General features: G+C 37.4%; 1 protein-coding gene across 1 annotated transcript in view; it reads right to left on the reverse strand.

Annotated features, from left to right (window-relative positions):
- The window catches only part of HDX (highly divergent homeobox), a 246,624-nt gene that overhangs the window by 217,222 nt on the left and 10,650 nt on the right, over positions 1-18,752 (reverse strand). The window lies entirely within an intron of this gene.

Raw genomic sequence — 18,752 nt, forward strand, 5'->3', positions numbered from 1 at the left:
GCCATTTTTGATACATAACTGACTTGTGGTCACTGTCTGTTGTCTCATCGGTCACATTCCTAGACAGGTTTGTGTCTGTTCCTTTGATGTGGACCCCTATTTGTAAAACAACTTTGGGAGTTGCTGCCTGGTCTCCATTCATTTTCTTGGTTTGTACCCCCTCCCTTGTTGTCCCCCACTATTAAGCAGTTTTATTTTGCGTTTCTTTAAATATTTATTTTGACAGCAGTTGGTTGATGTTAAGCTCTTGAACCTTGTAATTTCTGTGTAGGTATGCTTGTAACTCTTTGCATTTTTTCAATCACAGATTCAAGCTTCCCTTTTCTTGACTATAAGTCATTAAAGTTATTTGTGTTTCTGTAAAAAAAAAAATGCCATTCAAATTGTGAATAAAAAGCCAGAGTAGCAATACTCATATCAGATAAAGTAGACTTTAAAACAAAGACAGAAGCAATAGTTAACCAAAACGCATGACATAATAATAAAGGGATCAATCCAAAAAAGGTATATAATGATTGTAATATCTAGGCACCCAACACTGGAGTAACTAAATATATAGAACATATATTAATAGAAATAAAAGGAGAAATAGATAGTAATAAAATAATAGTAGAGGGCTGTAACACTTCACTTACATCAATAGGTAGATCATCCAGAAAGAAAATCAACAAGGAAACAGTGACTTTGAATGTCACATTAGACCACATGAACCTAACAGATATGTATAGAACATTCCATTCAAAAACAGGAGAACACACATTCTTTAAAGTGAACATGGAACCTTCTACAGGATAGATCACATGTGAGGCCACAAAACAAGTCTCTGTAAATTTAAGGAGACTGAAATCATATCAAGCATCTTTTCCAATCACAGCAGTATGAAACTAGAAATCAATTACAAGAAAAAAGTCTGGAAACACAAACACATAGAGGCCAAACAACATGTTACTGAACAAGGAAAAAATTAAAGAAGAAATTTAAAAAAATACATGGAGTCATATGAAAATGAAAACACAATGGTCCAAAATCTTTGGGAGCTTTCAAAAGCAGTTCTAAGAAGGAAATTTATAGCAAGAGCCGACTTCAAGAAACAAGGAAAATATAAAATAACAACCTAAACTTACACGCAAAGGAGCTAGAGAAAGAAGAACAAAGTCCAAAGCTAACAGAAGGAGGGCAATAATAAAATATCAGAGCAAAAATACATGAAATATAAGCTAAAAAATAAAAAAAAAAATCAATGAAACCAAGGACTGGTTCTTTAACAAGATAAACAAAATTGATAAAGATTTACTCTGACTCATTAAGAAAAAGGATAAAGAACTCAAATAAATTTAAAAAAGAAACAAAAGAAGAAAAATTACAACTGATACCACAAAAACACAGAGGATTATGATTCTATCATGAAAAATTACAGGCCAATACATCGAACAATTAGGAGAAATGGATAAATTCCTAGAAACATACAATCTTGTTAGACTGATTCTGGAAGAAATAGAAAATTTGAAAAGATTGATTTCTAGTAATACAGTTGAATCAATAACAACAACAACAAAAAAATCCCAACAAACAAAATTCCAGGACCAGTTTGCTTCACAGGTGAATTCTACCAAATATTTAAAGAAGAGTTACTACCAATCCTACTCTATTCCAAAAACACTAACTTCAAAAATACATTAAAAGGATCTTTCACCACATTCAAGTGGGGTTTATTCCAGGGATACAAAGATAGTAAAATATGCAAATAAATCAAGTGATACAGCACATTAACAAAGTGAAGGATAAAAATCATACAATAATCTCAACAGATGCAGAAAGAGCATTTGACAAAATTCAGCATCCACTTACTATAAAAATTCTTTTTAAAAAAAAGCTTTTCCTCTAAGATGAGGTACAACACAGAGATGTCTACTCTCACCAGTTATTCAACATAGAACTGAAAGTTCTAGCTGCAGCAAACAAGAAAAAGTAATAAAAGGCATCCAAATTGGTAAGAAATAACTAAAACCGTCACTATTTGTAGATGGCATGATAGATAACCTAAAATTCAAAAATTATTAAAATAAATGAATTCAGCAATGTTGCAAGACACAAAATTCATATACAGAAATATGTTATATTTTATATACAAATAACAAAATAGCAGAAAGTAAAATTAAGAAAACAGTCCCATTTGCAACTACGTCAAAAAGATTAAAATATGTAAAAATACATCTTACCAAGGAGGTAAAAGTCCTGTACTCTGAAAACCATAAACACAGACAAAAGAAATTGGGGCACCTAGGTGGCTCAGTGAGTTAAGGCCCTGCTTTCAGCTCACGTCATGATCCCAGGGTCCTGGGATCAAGCCCCGCATCAGGCTCTCTGCTCAGCAGGGAGCCTGCTTCCCCCTCTCTCTCTGTCTCTCTGCCTACTTGTGATCTCTCTCTCTGTGTCAAATAAATAAATAAAATCTTTTTAAAAATGGAAAGAAATTGAGCATGACACAAATAAATGGAAAAACAAAGCATATTCATGGATTGGAAGAATTAATGTTAAAATGTTCATATGAGTCAAAATAATCTACAGATTAAATACAATCCCTATTAATATACCAACAATATTTTCCTCAGAACTAGTACAAAAAAATCTTCAAATTTGTATGGAACCACAAGAAACCCTGAATAGCCAAAGGGATATTGAGAGAAAATAAACCTGGAGGTATCATAGTCCCAGATTTCAAACTATATTACAAAAAATATATATAGTAATAAAAATGGTATGGTACTGGCACAAAAATAGACACATTGGTCAATGGAACAGAACTGAGAGCTCAGGAATAAATCCACATTTATATGGTCAATTAATCTATGACAAAGGAAGCAAAAATGTATTTTGGGGAAAAAAACTGTCTCTTCAGTAAATGGTTCTAGGAAACTGGACAGCTATATTGAAAAGAACAAAAGTGGGCCACTTTCTTAAACACACATATAAATAAACTCAAAGTATTAAATACCTAAATGTAATACCTGAAACCATAAAACTCCTAAAAGGAAATATATAGGTAGTAAACTCGTGGACACTGACCTTAGCAAAATTTTTCTGCATATGTCTCATGTTTCCCATGAAAGGGAAACAAAATAAAAAATAAACAAGACTACCTAAAACTAAAAAGCTTTTGCACAGTGAAGAAAACCACTAAGAAAATGAAAAGACAAAAAAAGGTAAATACCATATGATTCCACTTACATGTAGAATCTACAAAAACAAAACAAAACAAATGAATTAACAAACAAAAGAAAAAAATATAAGAAAGCAGTTGGTTGCCAGAGTGGATGGCATGTGGGGGAGTAGGCAAAATAGGTGAAGGGGATTGAGAGTTAAAAACTTTTACTTTTAAAATAAATGGGAAAAGATATTTTCAGATGATATATCTGATAAGGAGCTAAAATCCAAAATATATAAAGAACTTAAATAACCCAACAATAAGAAAACAAATAATCTGATTAAATATGGGCAGAGAACCTGAATATATACTTTTTTCAAAGAAGACATACATTCAACTGACATATGAAAAAATGTTCAACAGCATTATCAAGGAAATGTAAATCAAAACCACAATGAGTATCATCTCACACTAGTCAGAATGGCTAGTATCAAAAAGACAAGAAATGACAAGTGTTGGCAAGGCTGTGGAGAAAAAAGAACTCTCAAACTCTCTTAGTGGGAATGTAATCTGATACAGCCACTGTGGAAAACACTATGGAGATTTATCAAAAAACTAAAAATGGAAATATCATAAATCCAGTAATTCCACTTTTGTTTTCTGAAGAAAACAAAAAACTCTACTTCAAAAAGATATCTGCATCTCTGTTTATTACAAAATTATTTATAATGGCCAAGATATTGAAGCAACCAAAATGTTTATTCATAAATGAATGGATAAGGAAGATAAGGCATGCATATATATGCAAAGAAATATTACTCAGCCATAAAAAATAATGAAATCTTGAAATAAGAGAAGATAAGTACCATATAATTTTACTTACATGTAGAATCTACAAAAAAAGAAAAAATGAATTAAAAACAAAACAATAACAAAATATGAAAGAATAGTCAGCTGCCACAGGGGAGAGCTTGAGGGGGGCAAGCAAAATAGGTGAAGGGGATTAAGAGTTACAAACTTCCGGGGGGAGGAGTCAGGATGGCGGAGAGGTGGCAGGCTGAGACTGCATCAGCTAGCCAGAGATCAGCTAGATAGCTTGTCTAGGGATTGCAGGCACCTGCAGATCCATCGGCAGATTGAGGAGGAGAGGGGTGGCAATTCTGGAGGCAGAGGGACAACCACTTTCTGAAGGGTAGGACTGGTGGAGACGTGGGTCCAGAGAGACGGGGGGATGTACCCGGGGGGAGGGGCTGGCTCCCGGTGGGCTGCGGAGCAACGGAGCACAAAATTGGGACTTTTAGGGGTCTGTTCCACTGAGGGACATCGCTCTGGAGACTGGACCGGGGCGAGGCCCACGCGGGGTCGGCGTGGCCTCAGGTCCCACAGGGTTGCAGAGGGATTGAGGGTGTCTGAGTGTCGCAGAGTTTGCGGGAATTGGAGCGGGAGAACCGGCTGCAGGGACAGAGCCGACAGTGGGCTCACAGCTCGGTGTTGCCTTGAGCCAGCCGCAGGTTTGGTGGGCTCGGGGAGCTGTCGGAGGTCAGGCGGACACGAGTAACTGGGCGCTATTCTCTGGGGGGCAGTGGGGGGTGGGGCCCCGGGCTCTCGGCTCCTCCGGGCCAGAGACCAGGAGGCCGCCATTTGTGTTCCCGTCCTCCGGAACTCTACGGAAAGCGCTCAGGGAACAAAAGCTCCCGAAAGCAAACGTGAGCGGATTACTCAGCCCGGCCCCTGGTAAGGGCGGTGCAATTCCGCCTGGGGCAAAGACACTTGAGAATCACTACACCAGCACCCCCCCCCCAGAAGATCAACAAGAAATCCAGCCAAGACCAAGTTCACCTACCAAGGAGTGCGGGTTCAATACCAAGGAGAGCAGCAGAATTCCAGAGGAGGAGAAAGCAAAGCACGGAACTCATGGCTTTCTCCCTGTGATTTTTTTTTTAGTCTTTCAGTTAATTTAATTTTTTTCTTTTTCTTTTTTTTTTCTTTTTTCTCACCTTAGGGGAAATTTTTTTTTTTTAATTTTTACCCTTTTTAAACGTTTTTTAACTAGTTTATCTAATATATATTTTTCTTTTTTACATGTTTCTTTATTCATTTTCTTTTTTTAAATTCTTTTTTTTCTCTTTTTTTTTCTTTCTTCCCTTTTGAACCTCTTTTTATCCCCTTTCTCCCCCCTCACGATTTGGGATCTCTTCTGATTTGGTTAAACCATATTTTCCTGAGGTTGTTGCCACCCTTTTAGTATTCTACTTGCTCCTTCATATACCCTTATCTGGGCAAAATGACAAGACGGAAAAATTCACCACAAAAAAAAAAAAAGAACAAGAGGCAGTATCGAAGGCTAGGGACCTAATCAATACAGACATTGGTAATATGTCAGATCTAGAGTTCAGAATGACAATTCTCAAGGTTCTAGCTGGGCTCGAAAAAGGTATGGAAGATATTAGAGAAACACTCTCGGGAGATATAAAAGACCTTTCTGGAGAAATAAAAGAACTAAAATCTAACCAAGGTGAAATCAAAAAAGCTATTAATGAGGTGCAATCAAAAATGGAGGCTCTCACTGCTAGGATAAATGAGGCAGAAGAAAGAATTAGTGATATAGAAGACCAAATGACAGAGAATAAAGAAGCTGAGCAAAAGAGGGACAAACAGCTACTGGACCACGAGGGGAGAATTCGAGAGATAAGTGACACCATAAGACGAAACAACATTAGAATAATTGGGATTCCAGAAGAAGAAGAAAGAGAGAGGGGAGCAGAAGGTATACTGGAGAGAATTATTGGGGAGAATTTCCCCAATATGGCAAAGGGAACAAGCATCAAAATTCAGGAGGTTCAGAGAACGCCCCTCAAAATCAATAAGAATAGGCCCACACCCCGTCACCTAATAGTAAAATTTACAAGTCTTAGTGACAAAGAGAAAATCCTGAAAGCAGCCCGGGAAAAGAAGTCTGTAACATACAATGGTAAAAATATTAGATTGGCAGCTGACTTAACCATAGAGACCTGGCAGGCCAGAAAGAGCTGGCATGATATTTTCAGAGCACTAAACGATAAAAACATGCAGCCAAGAATACTATATCCAGCTAGGCTATCATTGAAAATAGAAGTAGAGATTAAAAGCTTCCAAGACAAACAAAAACTGAAAGAATTTGCAAACACCAAACCAGCTCTACAGGAAATATTGAAAGGGGTCCTCTAAGCAAAGAGAGAGCCTACAAGTGGTAGATCAGAAAGGAACAGAGACCATATACAGTAACAGTCACCTTACAGGCAATGCAATGGCACTAAATTCATATCTTTCAATAGTCACCCTGAATGTTAATGGGCTAAATGCCCCTGTCAAAAGACACAGAGTATAAGAATGGATAAAAAAACAAAACTCATGTATCTGTTGCCTCCAAGAAACTCATTTTAAGCCCAAAGACAACTCCAGATTTAAAGTGAGGGGGTGGAAAAGAATTAACCATGCTAATGGACATCAGAAGAAAGCAGGAGTGGCAATCCTTATATCAGATCAATTAGATTTCAAGCCAAAGACTATAATAAGAGATGAGGAAGGACAGTATATCATACTCAAAGGATCTGTCCAACAAGAAGATCTAACAATTTTTTTTTAAGATTTTATTTATTTATCAGAGAGGGAGGGGAGAGAGTGGGCACAGGCAGACAGAATGGCAGGCAGAGGCAGAGGGAGAAGCAGGCTCCCTGCTGAGCAAGGAGCCCGATGTGGGACTCGATCCCAGGACGCTGGGGTCATGACCTGAGCCGAAGGCAGCTGCTTAACCAATTGAGCCACCCAGGCTTCCCAGATCTATCAATTTTAAATATCTATGCCCCCAACGTGGGAGCAGCCAACTATATAAACCAATTAATAACAAAATCAAAGAAACACATCAACAATAATACAATAATAGTAGGGGACTTTAATACTCCCCTCACTGAAATGGGCAGATCATCCAAGCAAAAGATCAGCAAGGAAATAAAGGCCTCAAACGACACACTGGACCAGATGGACATCACAGATATATTCAGAACATTTCATCCCAAAGCAACAGAATACACATTCTTCTCTAGTGCACCTGGAACATTCTCCAGAATAGATCACATCCTCAGCCCTAAAGCAGGACTCAACCAGTATCAAAATATTGGGATCATTCCCTGCATATTTTCAGACCACAATGCTCTAAAGCTAGAACTCAACCACAAAAGGAAGTTTGGAAAGAACCCAAATAAATGGAGACTAAACAGCATTCTTCTAAAGAATGAATGGGCCAACCGGGAAATTAAAGAAGAACTAAAAAAAATCATGGAAACAAATGATAATGAAAATACAACGGTTCAAAACCTGTGGGACACAACAAAGGCAGTCCTGAGAGGAAAATATATAGCGGTACAAGCCTTTCTCAAGAAACAAGAAAGGTCTCAGGTACACAACCTAACCCTACAGCTAAAGGAGCTGGAGAAAGAACAAGAAAGAAACCCTAAGCCCAGCAGGAGAAGAGAAATCATAAAGATCAGAGCAGAAATCAATGAAATAGAAACCAAAAATACAATAGAACAAATCAACGAAACTAGGAGCTGGTTCTTTGAAAGAATTAATAAAATTGATAAACCCCTGGCCCGACTTATCAAAAAGAAAAGAGAAAGGACCCAAATAAATAAAATCATCAATGAAAGAGGAGAGATCACAACTAACACCAAAGAAATACAAACTATTATAAGAACATACTATGAGCAACTCTATGCCAATAAATATGACAATCTGGAAGAAATGGATGCATTCCTAGAAACATATAAACTACCACAATTGAACCAGGAAGAAATAGAAAGCCTGAACAAACCCATAACCAGTAAGGAGATTGAAACAGTCATTAAAAATCTCCAAACAAACAAAAGCCCAGGGCCAGACAGCTTCCCAGGGGAATTCTACCAAACATTTAAAGAAGAAATAATTCCTATTCTCCTGAAACTGTTCCAAAAAATAGAAATGGAAGGAAAACTTCCAAACTCATTTTATGAGGCCAGCATCACCTTGATCCCAAAACCAGACAAGGATCCCATCAAAAAAGAGAGCTATAGACCAATATCCTTGATGAACACAGATGCGAAAATTCTCACCAAAATACTAGCCAATAGGATTCAACAGTACATTAAAAGGATTATTCACCACGACCAAGTGGGATTTATTCCAGGGCTGCAAGGTTGGTTCAACATCCGCAAATCAGTCAATGTGATACAACACATCAATAAAAGAAAGAACAAGAACCATATGATACTCTCAATAAATGCTGAAAAAGCATTTGACAAAGTACAGCATCCCTTCCTGATCAAAACTCTTCACAGTGTAGGGATAGAGGGCACATACCTCAATATCATCAAAGCCATCTATGAAAAACCCACGGCAAATATCATTCTCAATGGAGAAAAACTGAAAGCTTTTCCGCTAAGGTCAGGAACACGGCAGGGATGTCCATTATCACCACTGCTATTCAACATAGTACTAGAGGTCCTAGCCTCAGCAATCAGACAACAAAAGGAAATTAAAGGCATCCAAATCGGCAAAGAAGAAGTCAAACTATCAATCTTTGCAGATGATATGATACTATATGTGGAAGACTCCACTCCAAAACTTCTAGAACTTGTAGAGGAATTCAGTAAAGTGTCAGGATATAAAATCAATGCACAGAACAAAGAAGGAAAGAATGTCCAATAGAAAAAAGACAGCCTCTTCAATAAATGGTGCTGGGAAAATTGGACAGCCACATGCAGAAAAATGAAATTGGACCATTTCCTTACACCACACACGAAAACAGACTCAAAATGGATGAAGGACCTCAATGTGTGAAAGGAATCCATCAAAATCCTTGAGGAGAACACATGCAGCAACCTCTTCGACCTCAGCCGCAGCAACATCTTCCTAGGAACATTGCCAAAGGCAAGGGAAGCAAGGGCAAAAATGAACTATTGGGATTTCATCAAGATCAAAAGCTTTTGCACAGCAAAGGAAACAGTTAATAAAATCAAAAGACAACTGACAGAATGGGAGAAGATATTTGCAAAAGATATATCAGATAAAGGACTAGTGTCCAGAATCTATAAAGAACTTAGCAAACTCAACACCCAAAGAACAAATAATCCAATCAAGAAATGGGCAGAGGACATTAACAGACATTTCTGCAAAGAAGACATCCAGATGGCCAACAGACACATGAAAAAGTGCTCCAATCATTCGGCATCAGGGAAATACAAATCAAAACCACAATGAGGTATCACCTCACACCAGTCAGAATGGCTAAAATCAACAAGTCAGGAAATGACAGATGCTGGTGAGGATGTGGAGAAAGGGGAACCCTCCTACACTGTTGGTGGAATGCAAGCTGGTGCAGCCACTCTGGAAAACAGCATGGAGGTTCCTCAAAATGTTGAAAATAGAACTGCCCTATGACCCAGCAATAGCACTACTGGGTATTTACCCTAAAGATACAAATGTAGTGATCCAAAGGGGCACGTGCACCCGAATGTTTAGAGCAGCAATGTCCACAATAGCCAAACTATGGAAAGAACCTAGTTGTCCATCAACAGATGAATGGATCAAGAAGATGTGGTATATATACACAATGGAATACTATGCAGCCATCAAAAGAAATGAAATCTTGCCATTTGCGACAACATGGATGGAACTAGAGTGTATCATGCTTAGCGAAATAAGTCAAGCAGAGAAAGACAACTATCATATGATCTCCCTGATATGAGGAAGTGGTGATGCAACATGGGGGCTTAAGTGGGTAGAAGAAGAATCAATGAAACAAGATGGAATTGGGAGGGAGACAAACCATAAGTGACTCTTAATCTCACAAAACAAACTGAAGGTTGCTGGTGGGAGGGAGGTTGGGAGAAGGGGGTGGGATTATGGACATTGGGGAGGGTATGTGCTTTGGTGAGTGCTGTGAAGTGTGTAAACTGGTGATTCACAGACCTATACCCCTGGGGATAAAAATATATGTTTATAAAAAATAAAAAAATTAAAAGAAAAAAGAAAGATTTACATTTTTCTGTATGTAGTAGACTGTCAAAAGTGGTTTAACCATATTTATTTCATTTAACAAGAAGACTACAGAGAGTGTTTTCTGATGTTGGTTCAGAGTCTTAAGAAAGTCAAGTGAACTATCTTAGAAGTTTTCATGGCTTTTTATTCACGTTTGCAAAAATTGCTGTTGGAGTTCTCACTATTAAGACACATTTCTGGCAGAAAGATAGAGGTAAAAGAGAATGATATCTTGTACGACTGACACTTTGTCATATGGTTACAATGTAACTAGAAAAGAGACAATAAAATATTTGATGTTGTTTAAAAAAAAAAAGAGTTACAAACTTCCATTTTTTAAATAAATGAACTATGGGTGGCTCAGAGAGTTAAGTCTCTGCCTTCGGCTCAGTCTTGGGATTGAGCCCTGCACCGGGCACTCTGCTTGGCAGGGAGCCTGCTTCCCCCTCTCTCTCTGCCTGCCTGCTTGTGATTTCTATCTCTCTGTCAAATAAATAAATACAATCTTTAATAAAATAAAATAGCTACAGTATGTCTCAAAGATGATGGTATAGTAGGAGGACACTAGGTTTGTCTCTTCCATGGAACACAACTGGAAAACTATCAAATAATTCTAAATATGCCAGATATCATCCTGAAGACTGACAGAAAAAACTCCACAACTAAAGGGAAAAAAAGAGGCCATATCAAAGAAGGTAGGAAGTGCAAACTTGGTTTGGGGGAAAAATGGACCACAGGTACTGCAGAGAAGACAGAACTACAGCTGCAGAGAAAGGCAAGAGGGAGAGGAGCACACAGGGAAAGACATAAAAACACTTTTCCAAGACCATTGGCTGGAAAAAATAAGAAGGCCTGATTTTCATGAGTTCTTGTAATCAGCAGGGCTAAAAGAATGGAATTTTAAAGGTTGGCAGGCTTGGCAGGAATAACCCTGAGTACAATGCCCCACTCCCAGAGAGAAGACAGGCAAACAACCCAGGGGCAGATGGCATGGAAACAGGGATCTGAAGAATGCCTGGGACCCACAGTGGGTAGACTTTTCCCACTTCTTAGAGTTCATCCTCAAGAGATGAGATTCTTCTCTTGGGACAAAGGAGCAGGCTAGTACAATTTTCCTTCCCTGCCCCTCAGCGTGAACACAGAGCCACCTGCAGAAAGAAGCTCAGCCCTGACACTGGCTGCCTAACCTGCTTACACCAAGTTTCAACCTGTGAGCTCTGGCACCACTGCCCTTCTCATCCTTCTTTGTCAAGTTTGCCTCAGTCGCAGTGTGGCAGGTCCCTTCCCCAGAAAACCAGTACAAAACCCTGTCTACACCATATCTCCTAACCAGAGAGTTCTGTAGGGTTTCTGTTCTAATGGAAGTAGAATCAGATCTCATTTAACAAGCAGAGCAAAGCACACCTAGTTAAAACTTGCCACACTCTAGCCAAGGAACAAAAACATCCCACTGCAGGCAAGGAGAGCCTCTACAGATGACTGGTCTGAAGGACAGAGAAGCCAAAACACCCCAGCAGAATGCACAAAAGACACACAAGAGTTGCTCCCTGCAAAGGCAGGCCTTGGACACTGTATGTCCTCTTCTTCATAAAGCAGTCACACTCAGGAACAGGAAACAAAACAGGCTTTTCTAACAAAGAGAAGAAGATAGAGACTTACACAAATATGCAGACAGGAATTCATCCCAAATGAAAGAACTAGATATGGTCATAGCCAGAGATCTAATCAACAGAGACATAAGTAACATGGCTGATGGAGAATTTAAATCAGCATCCATAAGGATACTTGGTAGGCTCAAGAAAAGAAACGAAAAGTTCAGGAAGGCCCTTCCTGCAGAGATAAAACAATCATTCAGAAATAAAAATACAATAACTGAGACTGAAAATAGACTTTGTAGAATGAACACAAGGATAGAAGAAGCATAGGAATGAAGTAGTGATACATAAAATAAATTAACAGAAAAATAATGACGCCGATCAAAAGAGAGTAAAAAGAATTATGGAACATGAGAATAGACTTAGGGAACTCCATGATTCAATCAAATGTAATAACACTCATATTATAGGAGTTCCAGAGGAAGAGAGAGAAAAGGGGGCAGAAAATTTTTTGAGGAAATAATATCTGAAAAGTTCCCTAATCTGGGGAAAGAAACAGATATCCAAATCTAGGAGGCACAAAGAACACTCATCAAAATCAACAAAAGCAGGCCAACAGCAAAACATATTATAATTAAATTTGCAAAATATAACAGTAAAGAAAAAATCTTAAGAGCAACAAGAGAAAAGAAATCCCTAACTTACAAAGGAAGGCTAGCTATACATCTATCTGTCAACAGAAAAGGAGCAAGCCAGAAAGGGGGTAAGTATGACATATTCAAAGTGCTGAATGGAAAAAAATAAGCAGCCCAGAATATTCTATCAAGCAAGGATATCATTCAGAAGAGAAGGAGAGATAACAAATTCCCTAGACAAACATAAAACAAAGGAGTTCATGACCACTAAATCAGCCCTGAAAGGAATGTTAAGGGGAACTCTCTGAGTAGAAAGGAAAGACCAAAAGCAACAAAGACAGGACAGGATCAGAGAAAATCCCCAAAATCAATGAAAAAAGAAGTAATAACATGGCACTAAATACATGTATCAATAATTATTCTTGGGATGCCTGGGTGGCTCAGTTAGTTAAGCATCTGCCTTCAGCTTAGGTCATGATCCTGGGGTCCTGGGTTCAAGTCCCGCATCAGGTTTCTTGCTTAGTGGGGAGCCAGCTTTTCTCTCTGCCTGCCACTCCCCCTGCTTGTGCATACTTGCACTCTCTCTCTTTGACAAATAAAATCTTCAATAATAATAATAATAGTAATAGTAATTACTCTGAATAGAAAAGGACTGAATGTTCCAGTCAAAAGACATAGGGTGCCAGAATGAACTTTTTTTAAAAAGCAAAACAAACAAACAAACAAAAAACAAAAAACAAAAAACAACACAAAAAACCAAACCAAAACAAAACAAAACCAAGACCCATCTATAAGCTGTCTACAAGAGACTCATTTTAGACCTAAAGACACCTGCAGACTGGAAGTAGGGGATGAAGAAATACTTACCACGCAAATAGAAATTTTAAAAAAAAAGCCAAAATAGCAATACTTGTATCAGGTAAACTAGATTTCAAACCAAAGACCATGATAAGAGATGAAGAAAGGCACTATATCATAATAAAGGGGACTATCCAACAAGAAGATCTAACAATTGTAAGTATTTATTTCCCAGCATGGGAGCAGCCAATATATAAAACAATAACAAACATAAAGGAATCACTGATAATAATACAATAATATTATAGGACTTTAACATCCCAGTTACATCAATGTCCAGATCATCTAGGCAGAAAATCCACAAGGAAACAATGGCTTGGAATGACACACTGAACCAGATGGACTTAAACATATTCAGAACACTGCACCCTAAAGAAGCATAATACACATTCTTTTAAAGTGCACATGGGACATGTCCAGAAAAGGTCACAAATTAGGTCTTCAGAAGTACAAAAATGTTGAGATCATATCATGCATATTTTCTGATGACTGTGCTATGAAATTTGAAGGCAACGAAAAGAAAAGTAATGGAAAGACCACAAATACATGGAGATTTGAGAACATGCTACTAAACAGTGAATGGGCCAACTAGGAAATCAAAGAACAAATAAAAAAATACATGGAAACAAATGAAAATGAAATATAATGGTCCAAAACCTTTGGAATGCAGCAAAAGTGGGAAGTATACAGCAAGACAAGTCTACCTTAAGAAACAAGAAATATCTCAAACAACCTAAACTTATACCTAAAAGAGTTAAAAAAGTAATAACAAATGAATCTTAAAGCCAGCAAAAGGTAAGTAATAAAGACTAGAGCAGAAATAAATGATACAGAAATTAAGGGAAAAAGCCCCAATAGAACAGATCAATAAAACCAGGGGCTGGTTCTTAGAAAAAAATTATAAATCCTTAGCCAGACTTATGAAAAAGAAAAGAGAAAGGACCAAAATAAATAAAATCACAAATGAGAAAGGAGAAATAACAACCAAAACCACAGGAACATAAGCAATTATAAGAGAATATTATATTAAAAAAAAACTATATGCCAACATATTACACAACCTGGAAGAAAAGGATAAATTCCTGGAAACATACAAACTACCAAAACTGAAACAGAAAGAAGTAGAAAACCTGAACAGACCAATAACCAGCAAAGAAATTGAATCAATAATAAAAAAAAAACCTACCAAAAAAGAGAAGTCCTATACTAGATGACTTCAAAGGTAAATTCTACAAAACATTTAGAGAAGAGTTAATACATATTCTTATCAAATTATTACAAAAAATAGAAATGAAAGGAAAACTTCCAAACTCAATCTATGAGGCCAGGATTACTCTGATTCCAAAACCAGACAAAGACTGCACTAGAAATAAAAACAACAGGCCAATATCCCTGATGAACACCGATGCAAAAAATTCTTGATAAAATAACTAACAAACTGAATCCAACAGTATATCAAATGAATCATTCACTATGACCAAGTGCAACTTATTCCTGGGATGGTGGTTCAACCTGGGTGGTTCAACACTCACAAATCAATCAATGTGATACACCACATTGAGAAAAGAAAGAAAAAGGACCATATGAGACAGTCAATTATCATATGGTTTCACTTATTTGTGGAGCATAACAAATAGCATGGTGGACATGGGGAGTTAGGAGAAGGGAGTTGGGGGAAATTGGAAGGGGAGGTGAACCATGAGAGACTATGGATTCTGAAAAACAATCTGAGGGGTTTTAATTGGGGGGGGAGGTTGGGGTACCAGGTGGTGGGTATTAGAGAGGGCACGAATTGCATGGAGCACTGGGTGTGGTACAAAAAACAATGAATACTGTTATGATGAAAATAAATAAAAAATAAATTTTTAAAAAAGGACCATTTGATCATTTTAGTAGATGCAGAGAAAGCATTTGGCAGAGTATAACATGAGGTCATGATAAAAACCCTCCACAAAATCTCCACCCTCACCACTGTTACTTAATATCATATTGGAAGTCCTTGCTGTCAGACAGCTGTCAGACAACAAAAAGAAATAAAAGCTATCATATCAGCAAGGAGGAAATCAAAGTTTCATCATTGGCAGATGATGTGACACTCTATATAGAAAACCCAAAAGACTGCACCCAAACACTGCTAGAAGTGACAAAACTTCAGCAAAGTCACAAGGTGTAAAATCAATGTACAGAAATCTGTTGCATTTCTGTACACCAACAATGAAGCAGCAGAAAGAGAAATCAAGAAATGATACCATTTACAACTGTAACAAAAACCATAACGATACCTAAGAATAAACCTAACCAAAGAGCTAAAAGATCTATATTCTGAAAACTGTAGAACACTTATGAAAGAAATTGAAAAGGCCACAAAGATATGGAAAAATATTCCTAACTCATTGATTAGAAGAACAAATATTGTTAAAATGTCTGTATTACCCAAAGCAATCTATACATTTCATGCAAATTCTATCAATACATTAACAGCATTTTTCAGAGGTAGAACAAACAATCCTAAAATTTGTATGGAACCTCAAAAGACTTTAAATAGACAAAACAACCTTAAAAAAGAAAAGCAGAGGTGGAAACATTACAATTTTGGACTTTAAGTTACATTACACAGCTGTAGTGATCAAAATAGTTTGGTACTAGCACAGAGGTAGACATATAGACCAACAGAACAGAACAGAAACCCAGAAATGGACCCTTAGCGACACAGTGAATTAATCTGTAGCAAAGCAGGAAAGAATACCCAATGGGAAACAGTCTCTTCAAGAAATGATGTTGGGGGACGCCTGGGTGGCTCAGTTGGTTAAGCAGCTGCCTTCGGCTCAGGTCATGATCCCGGTGCCCTGGGATCCAGTCCCACATCAGGCTCCTTGCTCCGGAGGGAGCCTGCTTCTCCCTCTGACTGCCTGCCACTCTGTCTGCCTGTGCTCCCTCTCTCTCTTTCTCTCTCTCTCTGACAGATAAATAAATAAAATCTTAAAAAAAAAAAGAAATGATGTTGGGAAAACTGGACAGCAACATGCAAAAATAAGCTACTGAGACCCAATCATCTGCACAGTGAAGGGAACAATCAACAAAACTAAAAGGCAACCTAGGTAATGGGAGAAGATAGCTGTAAGTGACATATCTGATAAAGAGTTAGTACCCAAAGCATGCAAAGAATTTATAAAACAAAACAACCTCCCAAAAAATCCAGTAAGAGAATGGGCAGGAGACGTGAATAGACATTTTTCCAAAGAAGACATCCAGATAGCCAACAGACACATGAAATGATGCTCAACATCACTCATCATCAAAGAAACACCAATCAAAACTACAATGAAATTTCACCTCAAACCAACCAGAATGTCTACAATTAACACTATCAACAGCAGCTGTTGGAGAGGATTCAGAGAAAGGGGGTCAACCCTCTGACACTGTTGATGAGAAACTAGTGCTGCCACCCTGGAAAACAACGGTACGGAGGTTCTTCAAAAAGTTAAAAACAGAACTCCCTATGATCCAGCAATTGCACTACTAGGTATCGACCCAAAGAATACAAAAATACTAATTTGAAGAGATACATATACCCAGATGTTTATAGCAACATTATCAACAATAGCCAAATTATGGAAGAAGTCCAAATGTCCACTCACTGATGACTGGATAAAGAAGGTATATATATAATGGAATATTAGCTATAAAATAGAATGAAATCTTGCCATTGCAACAACATAGATGGAGTTAGAGAGCATTATGCTAAGTGAAATAACTCACTGAGGAAAGACAAATAGCATACAATTTCAATTATATGTAGAATTTAAAATATAAAACAGAGGATCATAGGGGAGGAAAAAGAGAGGCAAGCCAAGAAACAGACTCACCTACAGAGAACAAACTGATGGTTACCAGAGGGGAGGTGTGTGGGGGGGATGGGTTAAATAGGTGATAGGGTTTAAGGAGGGCACTTAAATGATGAGTATAGATAATATCTAAGAAAAAATAGATATATTTTGATTTATTTTAGATTTAGATTATATATCACATATATACACACATACATTATATATATATATATATATGTAAATCACACACACACACAAACTTAGTGGAAAAATTAAACGTCCTCTGTTTTGGGGATCAGAGAAAGACTCCTCAATGCACACCACCTAGTGGCAAGTAAGTACGTAACAGTATATAAGTACATTCACATATACAGTATTGAAACGATATACATACACATATTTAATTCATCAAATAGTGGAAGCATACATTCATCTCCACAAATACTTTGAATAGACTAAGAAGCTGCTTAATAATTTAAAAGCTTTATGAAGCACAGCCCAAATCTGAAAGTCATAGGTAAATCTTGAAAGAAGAAAACAAAAGCAAAAGCAAAATCTTTCCTGTCCTGCAGAAATCTATCTTTGGATGTCAGTTTGATGAAATGTGTATTTTGGTACTCAATTTATTCCATCAGATGTTTTTTAACTGTGATTTATGACTATAAAAGAGTTTTGTGTTTATACCTGGTAAAAAGGCTTTGTGTGTGAATAAATGCATACAGATTGTGGATTTTTCTTTCAAGCTCATCATTTTCTTTTTAAAGATAATTTATTTCAAGACAAAATAAAACCCTCAAATTTAGAAATAGCCATAAGAGTTTCAGACCTCTGAAAACATGTCCTTGCACCCCTCGGGGTCTGCAGACCCTCAGTCTGAGAGACACTGCCCTACGTTAACCCTATGACATTGTTAGGAAAAAAATGTTACTGTCAAATTATAGATATACATATGTTCGAAGTATGGGATTAACATTGATCCCTAACATTTTTCTTGGCACTGCATTTCTCCTGCCTAGTCATTTTTTTTCACGTAGACATGAGACAGTAAGGCAGATTGTTACACAACTAATGTGTTTCTAAGTATTTCTTTTTTTTTTAAAAGATTTTATTTACTTATTTATTTGACAGGTAGAGATCACAAGTAGGCAGAGAGGCAGGCAGAGAGAGAGAGAGAGAGGAAAGCAGGCTCCCTACTGAGCAGAGAGCCCAATGTGGGGCTTGATCCCAGGACCCCGAGATCATGACCTGAGCCGAAGGCAGTGGCTTAACCCACTGAGCCACCCAGGCACCCCTCTAAGTATTTCAATACAATCACATTCCTTGGTGTAAATCAGACAAGACCTGAACACAAGGAATATACTATCCAGTGTTTGATTATGACCATATTCAGCAATTATTTTACTGCTAATTAATCCAGGAAACCTGAAAACCATTTGCAAAAATATTGTCAAGTCTATTTATAAACTACAGCTTCATCTGTGAATTATGAGAACACATTTGCTCCAATGTACTGTGCATTAATGAGAAATCAGGGGAAAACATTTTCAAAATAGCCATTTCTTCTTCAAGTCACTGGTCTCAAAATTATTCAATATAGAAATGTCTTGCTTCAGATATTTTGACAATTTACTCATTTATT

The sequence above is a fragment of the Mustela lutreola genome, chromosome X (assembly GCF_030435805.1).
Source record: "Mustela lutreola isolate mMusLut2 chromosome X, mMusLut2.pri, whole genome shotgun sequence".
NCBI lineage: Eukaryota > Metazoa > Chordata > Mammalia > Carnivora > Mustelidae > Mustela > Mustela lutreola.